We start from the raw sequence: 13,622 nt of genomic DNA, 5'->3' as shown, positions 1-13,622 counted from the left end.
TTACTCAGAACCCCCAAACATTATATATATTTTTTTTATCAGACACTCGAGAGAATAAAATGGCAGTCATTGCAACTTTTTATCTTGCACGGTATTTGGGCAATCATTTTTCAAACGCCTTTTTTGGGGAAAAAAATGGTTTCATGAATTAAAAAATAACAAAACAGTAAATCCCAATTTCTTTGTAATTATGAAAGATGATGTTACACAGAGTAAATAGATACCTAACATGTCACGCTTAATAATTGCGCACACTTATGGAATGGCGCCAAACTTCCTTACTTAAAAATCTCCATAGGCGATGCTTTGAAATTTTTTACAGGTTACCAGTTTAGAGTTACAGAGGAGGTCTAGTGCTAGAATTGTTGCACACGCTCTAAAGCACTTTTTTTAACATTTTTTTGATCACTTTTATTCCTATTACAAGGAATGTAAACATCCCTTGTAATAGTAATGGTGTGTGACAGGTCCTCTTTATGTGGAGATGCGGGGGGTCAATAAGACCCCACATCTCTCCTCCAGGCTGGAAAGCATGAGATCGTGAAGTTTTTTTTTATCGGTCTCATGCTTACTAGCCGTAATCGCGGCTTTGTTTACTTCTAAGAACCTGGTGTGATGTCATCACATCGCGCCCGGGCCTCCGACAGTCATAGAGATGACTGGTCACCATCTGGTCACCAGTCATCTCTATGCTTCCCATCCAGCGCTGGATGATTCTTTCTCCGGGACCCCGATGGCACGGGAGAGCACAGAGAAGCACCGGATGGCGGAGGGAGGGGGGGAAGTCCCCTACCGCCACCTATAAGAACAATCAAGCAGCGGAACTGCCGCTATGATCGTCCTTATCGTGCACATAATCGCCGGCAGAAGAGAAGGATATCTGAGTAGCTGCACCCATCATTCAGATAACACCGCACAAAGCCCAGGATGTCATATGACGTCCACCCAGGATGGGAGATCCCCTCTGTGGACGTCAAATGACTATGGCTGAGTATTAAGTGGTTAATTCTGCTCAAAAAAACACTAACCCTGGCACTCATCTCCACGCTGCCTGTACCAGGACATCGAACGGTCCCCGCGATACATACGCGGATGATACCTATACTTCTGCCTGTACCGTTTTTTTTTTGTCTCTGCAAGGAGAGAGAGATACAATGCATTTCTCTCCTCCATTCAAAGAGAGAAAACACGGGGGCGGGCGTCACAGTGATCAGGTGACCCAGAACCAGGAGTTCCAGGACCCAATCATTAGTACAAGACCTGGGGCTGACGGTGAGACCTTGCAGTACGCTCCCAGCACAAAGACACATACCCATATATGAAGCCCTATGGAAAAACACCCAGTCCGGTGGGGCTTCATATATGCGCACGCTCAGCGGGAAGGGGTTAATAATGTGACATCACATATATAAAATCCTCACATCCCCTCCACGAGTCCATGTTCTAGATGCTCCACCCCACCAACCTTGTAACAGTGAGGGATGGTGTGACCTTCCTGTGTGGAATCCCGGGAATACAGAGGACGGGGACATCTCTCTGGTGGGGTCCAATTACTGGAATCATCTGTAGGAAACACACACACTGACTGGATCCATTGTTTCTATGTGTTTATCAGATGATGGGGGATCTAGGTGGAGCCTCCATACTACTCTCTGAATATATTATGGGTCACCTGTGCTATTCTCTGTAGAAGTGTCCTCCTCTATGAATGTCCTCGTCATTCCAGCCTCCTCCGTATATTGCTGATCATCCCTCACATACGTCTCTTCTACTTCACCCTCAACTTTCATGTTCATCAGATCTTCACCCTAAACCAAGAAAATATCTTGTAGAATCCATACACCACCTCCACAAGTCATTTTCATGTTCTAGATGCTTCATCCCACCAACCTGATCTTCCTGTGTGGAATCCCGGGAATACAGAGGACGGGGACATCTCTCTGATGGGTTCCCATTACTGGATCCATCTGTAGGAAACACACACACTGACTGGATCCATTGTTTCTATGTGTTTATCAGATGATGGGGGATCTAGGTGGACCCTCCGTACTGCTCTCTCCTTTACAATAAAGTCTCCTCTTACCCGGTGATGTGAGGGGCGGCTGATTGTCCATCATGACGTCCTTGTAGAGATCCTTGTGTCCTTCTAAATACTCCCACTCCTCCATGGAGAAATAGACAGTGACATCCTGACACCTTATAGGAACCTGACACACACAATGATACAGTCACCATCCAGACACACCCCTTGTCTGTTACTGGATAATGTCCCCGAATTTCCAGAATCCTCCTCACCTCTCCTGTCAGCAGCTCCATCATCTTCTTGGTGACTTCTAGAATCTTCTCCATGTTGTGTCTCTCGGGTTTTAGGGAGTCACATGGAGGCACTGTGATGGTCATGTGATCACCTGACTTCACAAGAGGAAATCTCTGTATTGGGGAACCAATAGGAATATCATGTTAGAATCCCAGAATCCTCCTCACCTCTCCGGTCAGGTCTGTGTTTTATTAATAGAGATAAAAGTGATGTCATGTGACCTCCCAGAATCCTCCTCACCTCTCCGGTCAGGTCTGTGTTTTATTATTAGAGATAAGAGTGATGTCATGTGACCTCCCAGAATCCTCCTCACCTCTCCGGTCAGGTCTGTGTTTTATTAATAGAGATAAGAGTGATGTCATGTGACTTCCCAGAATCCTCCTCACCTCTCCGGTCAGGTCTGTGTTTTATCAATGGAGATAAGAGTGATGTCATGTGACCTCCCAGAATCCTCCTCACCTCTCCGGTCAGGTCTGTGTTTTATCAATGGAGATAAGAGTGATGTCATGTGACCTCCCAGAATCCTCCTCACCTCTCCGGTCAGGTCTGTGTTTTATTATTAGAGATAAGTGCGATGTCATGTAACCTCCCAGAATCCTCCTCACCTCTCCGGTCAGGTCTGTGTTTTATTAATAGAGATAAGAGTGGTGTCATGTGACCTCCCAGAATCCTCCTCACCTCTCCGGTCAGGTCTGTGTTTTATTAATAGAGATAAGAGTGATGTCATGTGACCTCCCAGAATCCTCCTCACCTCTCCGGTCAGGTCTGTGTTTTATTAATAGAGATAAAAGTGATGTCATGTGACCTCCCAGAATCCTCCTCACCTCTCCGGTCAGGTCTGTGTTTTATTAATAGAGATAAGAGTGGTGTCATGTGACCTCCCAGAATCCTCCTCACCTCTCCGGTCAGGTCTGTGTTTTATTAATAGAGATAGGAGTGATGTCATGTGACCTCCCAGAATCCTCCTCACCTCTCCGGTCAGGTCTGTGTTTTATAAATAGAGATAAGAGTAATGTCATGTGACCTCCCAGAATCCTCCTCACCTCTCCGGTCAGGTCTGTGTTTTATAAATAGAGATAAGAGTAATGTCATGTGACCTCCCAGAATCCTCCTCACCTCTCCGTCAGGTCTGTGTTTTATTAAAGCGGTAGTAAACTCTGTACTACCACTTTTACCTACAGGTAAACCTATAATAAATCTTACAGGTAAGCCTATAATAAGGCTTACCTGTAGGCATAAAGAATATATCCTGAACCTGTATGGTTTAGGAGATATTCCCCTCGCAATGCGCTGCTGACTGCAGCGGCGATCCTCCGCTAAAGGCCCGGCAGCCACCGGACCTTGCCGGCAAGAAGTCTCCTGCACGAATGCGCGGGAGTGACGACATCGCCGCTCCAGCCACTCACAGCGCTGGAGCGGCGATACCCAGAAGACACACGGAGGCAAGATGACATCTCCCTTGGCGTGGACCAGGTAAGTTCCCCATGCCTCGTTCCAAGGTAAGTATTTCCTAATGAGCTGGTATGAGGTGCATACTAGCTCATTATGGCTTTTGCCTTTCAGGTAGGTTAAAAAAAAAATAGCAGCAGGTTTACTACCACTTTAATAGAGATAAAAGTGATGTCATGTGACCTCCCAGAATCCTCCTCACCTCTCCGGTCAGCAGGTAGATGATCTTCAGGGTGAGGTTTAGTATCCTCTCAGTCATGTGACTCTGGTCCTCCTCCATCCTCATTGGTCCTGTGATCTATACAGGTTTCCCTGTGGACCAATAATTGATAAGAGAGAATGATCTGGACTGTACTGGTTGTACAATATTAGGATAGGGGTGTATGGGGGATTATATGAGGGTTTTTATCATGTAAGAACGCCCCCCAGTGGTCTTACACACAGAGGAACATTCAGTTTAGTGTTTGATATGTTTCTGGGGACTGGGAGCCTCCTTCCCTTTCGCCTTTGTGTCTACATATAACCCCCCCCCCCCCACATCTCCAATATGAAGAGAATGTTCTGACCCCATAGGTGAGGAAATGTCCTGACCCTGAAGGGGTTAATCTACATTTCCACACTATATAAGGGGGTATCATCATCTGCTGGAGATAAAAGACGTCACAGTGACTATGGAGGAAGAGGACGGACATGACAGGGGATTACTGGGTGTATATAGAATATAATATCTTATTCCCTCCTCGGCTGCCACTTCCAGCAATGTCTCCTCTCTACTTCATCTTCACCTAACTCTCACCCAGGACTTCCTGTCTGTAATTACATCACTTCCTGTCTGTTCTGTACTTCCTATGTGTGCTTATCATCACAACCTACCTGCTCCTGATAACACTTCCTGCTTGTACCTGACATCACTTCCTGTTTTTTTATCTATACAGATTCCCTGTCATGGAGTAGATGATATCACCACTTAGTGGCGCTCAGAGGAATTGCAGTCTCCCTGTATACCTCTCCACCTCTCTCTGTATATCTGTATACCTCTCTCCATATATCTCCCTGTATACCTCTCTCTGTATATCTCCCTGTATACCTCTCCACCTCTCTCCGTATATTTCTCCCTGTATACCTCTCTCTCTCTGTATAATGAAGAAAGGTAATTTAGCGGAATGGGAATTAGCTCCCTCATAGTGAACTGTCTAGTTCCCATCCTTATACATGACCTGACCACTAGGGGGCAAAAAAGGTTATTCTGTGGGATGGGATCTAGTCAGTTCACATTGAGCAAGCAAGTTCCCATCCTCAGAATTGACTAGGTGAATCTGCAGGATGGGAACTCGTCACAACCATGGAGAATTACATTCATTTATACTTCCTCCTGACTCACCTCTCGTCTGGAAATCCCTATATGTGCCTGACATCACTTCCTGTGTGTCTCCCACATCACTTCCTGTCTGTCTCCCACATCACTTCCTGTCTGTCTCTCACATCACTTCCTGCCTGTTCCCTACATCACTTCCTGTCTGTCTCTCACATCACTTCCTGTCTGTCTCAAACATCACTTCCTGTCTGTCTTCCACATCACTTCCTGTCTGTCTGCCACATCCCTTCCTGTCTGTCTCTCACATCACTTCCTGTCTGTCTTCCACATCACTTCCTGCCTGTCCCCAACATCACTTCCTGCCTGTCCCCAACATCACTTCCTGTCTGTTGCAGTTATCTTTACCTGACATCACTTCCTGACTTCCATAGAGACTTCCTGTCTGGGTAGAAGTGAGATCACCACCTTGTGGAGGTTAGAGGAGCTGCAGCCCTGATAAATGTCTCATGATGTGAAGACAGCCGTGTGCTGTGTATGTACTTTATATCCTTAAACTGTAATTACAGGCAAAACTTTTTCTCTTAGTTCTGGATGGAGGGGAGACGAATTAGAACCCCTGTCAGTTTTTATATTGCTGTCTGTGCCCACATTAGGGAGATTCGCTCTCTCTCGGTGTGTGAAATTGTCTGCAGTTAATAATGTAACTACTTGCAGGCAGAGAGATCACCACTCAGCCGTGATGCTGGGGATGGGCAGGACTAAACAGCTATCAACACCAGCCAATGATTGGGCTGCTTACGAAAGGGGCGGAGCCACATAATTGTTTCGGCCCACCCAGACTCCATCCCAATGGCTGGTGTTTAATAGCTGTTCGGTCCCGCCCACCCCCAACATCACCGCTGAATTTTGACAGCTGATCTTTCTCTCTGCAAGCAGTGACATTATCTGACAGATCACACACTCGGCGGTTTTGACAAGCCTCACGACCTGCTGCTTGTGAAACTGTTTACAGACAGCGGGGGTTACACACAACATTTCGGGGCAGATCTCGGGAGACAGCACGGGTGATTAAGGTGTGCCCAGGCACACCCAGCACACCCCCTGCGCACTCCTATGAGTACACAGTGTATCTGAACATTTGAATATTGCACCATACATGATGAGTATTGAGTAGTAGTGTTTCTACCTAAGTGTTTTCTGTATTGTGTAACACAGTGGGCCCCCCACCCCTCAGGGCCAGTGTTCAGTGAACGTGTTGCACCCATGGTGGCGGGACGGCTCTTGTTCTGGGAGGATGTCATATGTCATATGCACGGCGATCGGTGGTGAGATGTGTTCCTTGGACACAGCGGATCACCAATCACGGTAAAGAGCCAATGACATAGGATCTTCACCATGTGATCAGCTTTGTCCAATCACAGCTCATCACATGTAAACATCTGTCAGTTATCGGCAATTCCTTTCCTCAGCGCTGTCACTGTCTGAGGAGACGTAAGCCAATAAGCATTTTTTCTGTGACACGGGACATTTACATTGATAATCAGTGCAGCATATCAGTCCTGCTTATCAGTGCCAACTCAGTGTCCAGCAGTGCAGCCTATCAGTGTCCACCAGTGCAGCATATCAGTGTCCACCAGTGCAGCCTGTCAGTATCCATCAGTGCAGCCCATCAGTGTGCATCAGTACCAACTCAACAACACCCATCAGTGCAGCCTATCAGTGTCCATCAATGCCAACCCAGCACCCATCAGTGCAGCCTTGAGGCGATTTAGTTCGCATTTGTAGCACTATACAAGTTACTTACTCACATTATCAGTGCCCATCAGTGCAGTCTATGAGCTGGCAAAGTGCCTGTGACAGACTCATCCGGGACAGAGGCTTTTGGAGGGGACTGAATGCTAGCCTCTTGCCTTGCAATCATGGGCCCTGGCATTTGGGGGAATGGTGCTCTTTGTGAGCTGTATGCCTGGGGACCCTGTGTATGCCATATTAGAGTGACTGATTCATACTGTTGGGACATACAGTGTAAGGAGATGCTAATGACGTCACCTCCAGCCATCTGTCTGTTCTCTGTGCTAATTGACCCTGCTATTGTGTGAAGATGTTCTCTGTTTACACTTATGATAATGTGTATTGTATAGCAGGATAGCGAGGAGACGTGACGTCTACCCTGAAAGGTCATATCTATGAGTCACCTAGTCTGGGTAAATGATTAGTTAATTAGCTCATGTTAATTTATGTTCTGGTTACCTCCTCTTTAACTGTATATAAGGTTGTATTCTTGGTTCTAATAAACACTCCATGTTCAGCAGACAAACAAGTCTCGTCTCGTTGTGTGCTTGTGAGCAGTAGTGTTGCTCACGAATATTCGCATTGCGAATATTCGACTCGAATATAGCATATTCGAGAAATCGCGCTATATTTCGAAATTCGCGGTGAATATTCGCAATTCCGAATATTCGATTTTTTACAATTTTTTTTTTTAATCAGATCACATCCTAGATATCTCCATCGACGTCTAAAAGCATTGCTGGTATCATTAGAGACCCTGGGCCGAGTAGCTGAAGCGTTCATTGAATTTTCCAGAAAGATCGCAATGCGATTATTCGGCAAACGCAATATCGCGCGATTATTTTCCTCGCCCCGATCTTCCGCATCAGAGCGATTTTTACAGTTTCATTTTTAAAACAGATCACATCCTAGTGATCTCCATAGACGTCTGAAAGCATTGCTGGTATGATTAGAGCCATTGGGCCGAGTAGCTGAAGCGATCATTTTATATTGCCGAATATTCGCAATGCGAATATTCGGCAATAGGAATATTGCGCGATTATTTGCTCCGCCCTTTTGCATCAGAGCCAATCAGAGTTCTCCTTCCACACTCGTCACAGGTTAGCAACCAATAGGAACCTGCCTGCATGGACATTATATAAGCTCACTCCCAGCACCATTTCATTGCAGATTCAGAAGCTGGCTATAGAGTGTGGAGGCTGTTTCTGTGTTCCTGGTTTCCTGTGTCTTTGTTCTTGATTGATTTAGATCATCACCAGCATTGCTATTTAGTGATTCCAGTGGATCTTTTCCAGTATATCAACTGCTTTTTTCAAAGCAATAGACCCAAGAGCTTTTTTCAAAGCTACGTTTTGTGCTGTTTTGTGCTGTTTTTTTCATTTGTGTTACTGTTTGATCCTGCAATCCTCCCTGTTCAGTTATATTTGCAAGAGATTTCAGAACACATTTTGCTGAGCTTTATAAAAGAGCTTTTCTAAAAGCTAAGTTTTGTTCATCTTGTGTTACTGTTAGATCTTGCAGGTTCGCTGTTCAGTGATATTTGATAGGCATCTCAGTTCAAATTTTGTTTAGTTTTCCCTAAAGAGCTTTTATAAAAGCTAAGTTTTGTGTTCAGTTTAGTTAAATTTTGTGTAGTAAGTGTACACACTGTTAGTGTACATTTATTTCATCTAGCTTAGCTTAGTGTGTGTTTAGTGTCTGTGTTTTGTGTTTAAAAAAAAAAAAAAAAAAAAAAGTTAGTGTTTGTTTAGTGCTTTTTTTTTTTTCTTTAATTTTGTAGTCCTTGTCTGGTGTACTACTTTTCTTATAGTTTAGTAGCTGTCTGTGTACGTCTTTGTCTGCGTGCCTGTCTTGTAAAAAAAACACAAAAACACATTTTGTTCACATTTTCCCCCCCCAATAAAGTTTACCCCCCCCCACACACATATCAGCAATAATGAGCGGCATCCGTGGCCGTGGCAGCAGGGGTAGGGGAGTTACTCCCAGTGCTGGATCGCTGCCAGCACGGGGTACCTCTCGTGCCCCTACTAGTGGTAGAGGATCGGGTGCAAGGGGAGTACGCCTGATCCGGGAGTTCTTCCCATCGGGCAGCCGCCCGATATTGCCATCTCAGGCTCAAGTAGTGGTGGACTACATGGGGCACAGCAGTGCCACTGAGTCGTCAGTCCCGACTCACAGTAGTACCACCATTACACCGTTGCCTGTACTACCCCCCCCCAGCCCCCAAGAGTCCAGCATCTTACTGTTCGACAGCGACAGTGATAGGGATCTCTTGGGGGAGGCCATGCATCAGGCAGACCTCCAGCTCTGTCCTGATGGTCAGGACCTTTTTGAAGGGATGGATGAGGAGGATGGGATACCTGCTGGCAGTATCCCAGAGACATCCCTTCAAACTGGTGCTGCTGTTTTGGTGCAGGAAACAGCAGCACCTAGTCAGACCCAGGCGTGGGTGAGGGGACAGCGGAGCCAGGCTAGAGGCTCCATGTCACGTGGTTCCCTCAGACCAACACATCTCAGCCCTTGGTCTGACATCTCTGGGGGCGAAGAGGGTGACCCATCATGGTTGCCATCTGACGCGTCGGCTCACTACGTCAGTGACGACGGGGAAGGTAGGCACCCTGGTGAAACGGTGCGCCAGGTCACCACCAGGGAGACCATCGTCAGGGTCTCCACTGGTGATGGCAGCAGGAGGTGTCAGGAGGAGGAGCAGCAGCAGCAGCAGCAGCAGCAGGCAGCTCCACCTGTGCGCACCGAATCCCAGCAGGTGCAAGTAAGCGTCACCCCATCTGACAGGAGGGCGGTGCTGAAGTCACCTGTCTGGAATTTCTTTACCCTGGTGGCAGACAACCCTACCGTGGCCATCTGCCGGATTTGTAAAGTGAGGGTGAAGAGAGGGAAGTGTTTGGCTCGGGTGGGTACCACAGCCCTGAACCAGCACCTGAGGATAAACCACTGGGCGTTGTATGACGAGATGAAGCGTGGTGGTGGTAGCAGCGCCACCACCACAAGTGAGCAGGGTACAGCAGCCCCTGCCACATCTTTATCTGTTTCCAGCAGGTCATGCCCCCCCGCTCCCTCTAGTAGAGGTACTGGTACCGGCAGCCAGACCTCTACTTCCACAGCACCCTCCACGTCTGTGTCCCGCACTGCCGTCCGGCGCCAGGCGTCGATTTCAGACGCCTTTGACCGCACCACTCCCTTCCCCCCTGGAGACCGACGTGTGCGTTCCCTCAATGGGCTCCTGGCAAGGGTTATTGCCCAACATCTGCTGCCCTTCAACATAGTTGACAGCAACCCCTTCAGGCAGATGTTGGAGCAGGCCCAACCCCAATGGCGTGTCCCCAGCCGCCATTTCTTTGCCAGGACTGGTGTCCCTGCCCTACACCAGCACATTGTGCAGAATGTAACCCTGTCGCTGGATCACGCTGTCAGCGACAGGGTTCATCTGACAATGGATGGCTGGACCAGCAGGCATGGGCAGGGACGCTACATCAGCTTCACGGCCCATTGGGTTTCCCTCCGAGGCGTCGGTGAGGGATCGTCGGCAACCGATCTTGTGGTGCCGCCCCGGGGTGTCCAGGGGAGAACTGCTGGTCTCCCTCAAGCCACTGTCTCCGCAGCTGCTGAGCCTCCCAGCAAGCGCCCCCGTAGCTACTCAAGTGTGGGGCACGTGCGCTGTCAGGCCGTGCTCCAGCTTGTTAGTTTAGGGGACCGGAGACACACTGCAGAAGAAGTGCTGAAAGCACTTCAAGCTCAGGTCCAGAAGTGGCTGACACCCCGAAGGCTCCAGCCAGGTATGGTTGTCTGCGATAACGGCAGCAACCTACTCGCCGCCCTCCATGCTGGCAGTCTGACGCACGTGCCCTGTCTGGCACATGTCCTCAACCTGGTGGTGCAGAAGTTCCTGCGCACTTATCCAGGGTTGAGTGACATTGTGGCAAAGGCGCGTAGGATTGCCAGCCACTTCAGGCGCTCCCCAACCGCTACCGCGTCCCTGTCCAAATTGCAGCGGAAGTACAATCTGCCCCTTCACAGGCTGATTGTGGACAGTGTGACGCGGTGGAACTCCACCCTCCACATGCTGAAGAGGTTGTGGGAGCAGCAAAGGGCGGTGAGGGAGTACCTGATGGAACTAGGCACTGAGAGGGCTTCACCACAACTCCCTTTCATCGCCTGTGCGCAGTGGGGGCAGATAAACCAGGTCTGCCAAGTGTTGTCCTCCTTCGAGCAGGCGACCAAGATGGTCAGCAGTGAGCAAATTGGCCTCAATAGCGTGCTGCCAATACTGTTCATGCTGGAGAGGACACTAGATCGCCTGCTCGAGGCTGGGGAGAGTGCCTTGGTGGAGCAGGAGGAGTCAGCAATGCTCCACCGAGACCAGGGCCAGGACCAGGAGGAGGAGGAGGAGGAGGAGGATGATGATGAAGAGGAGGAGGAGGTGGTTGCTGGTGTCGTCCCGGAGTCAGGGCCTGGTCAGGAGGGAGAGCCGGTGTTGGGGGCACCGATAGTCCGGGGGTTGGGCATGTCTGAGTTTGACCAGCAGCGCCTCAGGGATGAAGAGTCGCACCTCATTCACCTGGCCAGCATTGAGGAGTCACAGCGGGCTGTGCTCTTCCCCATGGCTGCCCACATGCTGAGATGCCTCAGGAGGGACCCCCGGGTTAAGACCATCAAGACGAGGGATGATTTCTGGATGGCCACCCTTTTGGATCCCAGGTGCAAGGGGAAACTGGAGCAGTTCATCCCAGCCAGCCGGAGGCAGCACCGGATGGAGGAACTGCAGGCAGCCATTGTCAGACGGTTGGAGCAGGCAACTCCCCGGCCTCCAGTTGTCCCCCCTCATCTCACCCAGCAGGTGGCTGCACCCAGCTGCAGCCGAGCAGGGGACCTAATGGAAGAGATGAGGATGTTCTTCCAAACCGAGCGACCCAGTACCACCACCAGCAGCAGCAGCAGCAGTCACCACCAGCGGCTGGCCCACATGGTGGCAGACTACATGGCGTCCGTCGGTGCTTCTGACAGTATGAGCACCGACGACCCCATGGAGTACTGGGTTGCCAGATTGGACACCTGCCGCGAGCTCGCTCAGTATGCGCTGGAGTTATTGTCTTGCCCCCCCTCCAGCGTACTATCTGAGCGGACATTCAGCGCGGCAGGTGGGGTGGTCACGGACAAGAGGACCCGTCTGTCCACAGACTCCGTGGACAGACTCACATTCATAAAGATGAATGAGTCCTGGATCGGCGGTGACTTTCTGGCACCCGTCGTCGGTTCAGGGCGCTGAAGGGTCCCTTGCCATGCATTCCCTGATGAAGCCCCGGACCTGATGTATTTACAGTGCTGAATATAACTATTTCAACATCAGAGAAAATCAATGTTAATATTTGGTACAGTAGGCTTTCTTTGCAATTACAGCGGTCAAACATTTCTTGTAGTTTTACACCAGCTTTGCACACACTGGAGGAGGGATTTTGGCCCACTCCTCCACACAGATCTTCTCTACATCAGTCATGTTTCTGGGCTATCGCTGAGAAACACGGAGTTTGAGCTCCCTCCAAAGATTCTCTATTGGGTTTAGGTCTGGAGACTGGCTAGGCCACGCCAGAACCTTGATATGCTCCTTACAGAGCCAATCCTTGGTTATCCTGGCTGTGTGCTTTGGGTCATTCTCATGTTGGAAGACCCAGCCTCGACCCATCTTCAAAGCTCTAACTCAGGGAAGGAGGTTGTTGCCCAAAATCTTGCAATACATGGCCCCGGTCATCCTCTCCTTAATACAGTGCAGTCACCCTGTCCCATGTGCAGAAAAACACCACCAAAGCATGATGCTACCACCCCCATGCTTCACATTAGGGATGGCGTTCTTGGCATGGTACTCATCATTATTCTTCCTCCGAACACGGTTAGTGAAATTATGATCAAAAAATTATATTATAGTCTCATCTGACCACATGATTTTCTCCCATGACTCCTTTGGATCAGTCAAGACAATTATGTCAGAAGTTATTTCACACCCTATATACTCTTATTAAGACTGCTGTACATCATGGCAACTCCTGCCCATGTGATATGACTCTGTATCAACTACTACTGTTAATACTACTACTGCTGCTTCAGCTGCTGCTGCCGCCCAGTCAATACACCTATGTCAGCAGTTGTTTAACACTCTATATACTCTTATTCCTACTGCTGTTCATCATGGCACCTCCTGCCCATGTGATATGACTCTGTATCAACTACTACTGTTAATACTACTACTACTGCTGCTTCTGCTGCTGCTGCTGCCGCCCAGTCAATACACCTATCTCAGCAGTTATTTCACACTCTATATACTCTTATTAAGACTGCTGTACATCATGGCAACTCCTGCCCATGTGATATGACTCTGTATCAACTACTACTGTTAATACTACTACTGCTGCTTCAGCTGCTGCTGCCGCCCAGTCAATACACCTATGTCAGCAGTTGTTTAACACTCTATATACTCTTATTAAGACTGCTGTACTTCATGGCAACTCCTGCCCATGTGATATGACTCTGTATCAACTACTACTGTTAATACTACTACTGCTGCTTCTGCTGCTGCTGCCGCCCAGTCAATACACCTATGTCAGCAGTTATTTCACACTCTATATACTCTTATTAAGACTGCTGTACATCATGGCAACTCCAGCCCATGTGATATGACTCTGTATCAACTACTACTGTTAATACTACTACTGCTGCTTCAGCTGCTGCTGCCGCCCAGTC

This window comes from Rana temporaria, chromosome 2 (assembly GCF_905171775.1).
Source record: "Rana temporaria chromosome 2, aRanTem1.1, whole genome shotgun sequence".
NCBI lineage: Eukaryota > Metazoa > Chordata > Amphibia > Anura > Ranidae > Rana > Rana temporaria.
Note: the sequence above shows the minus strand (reverse complement) of the source record.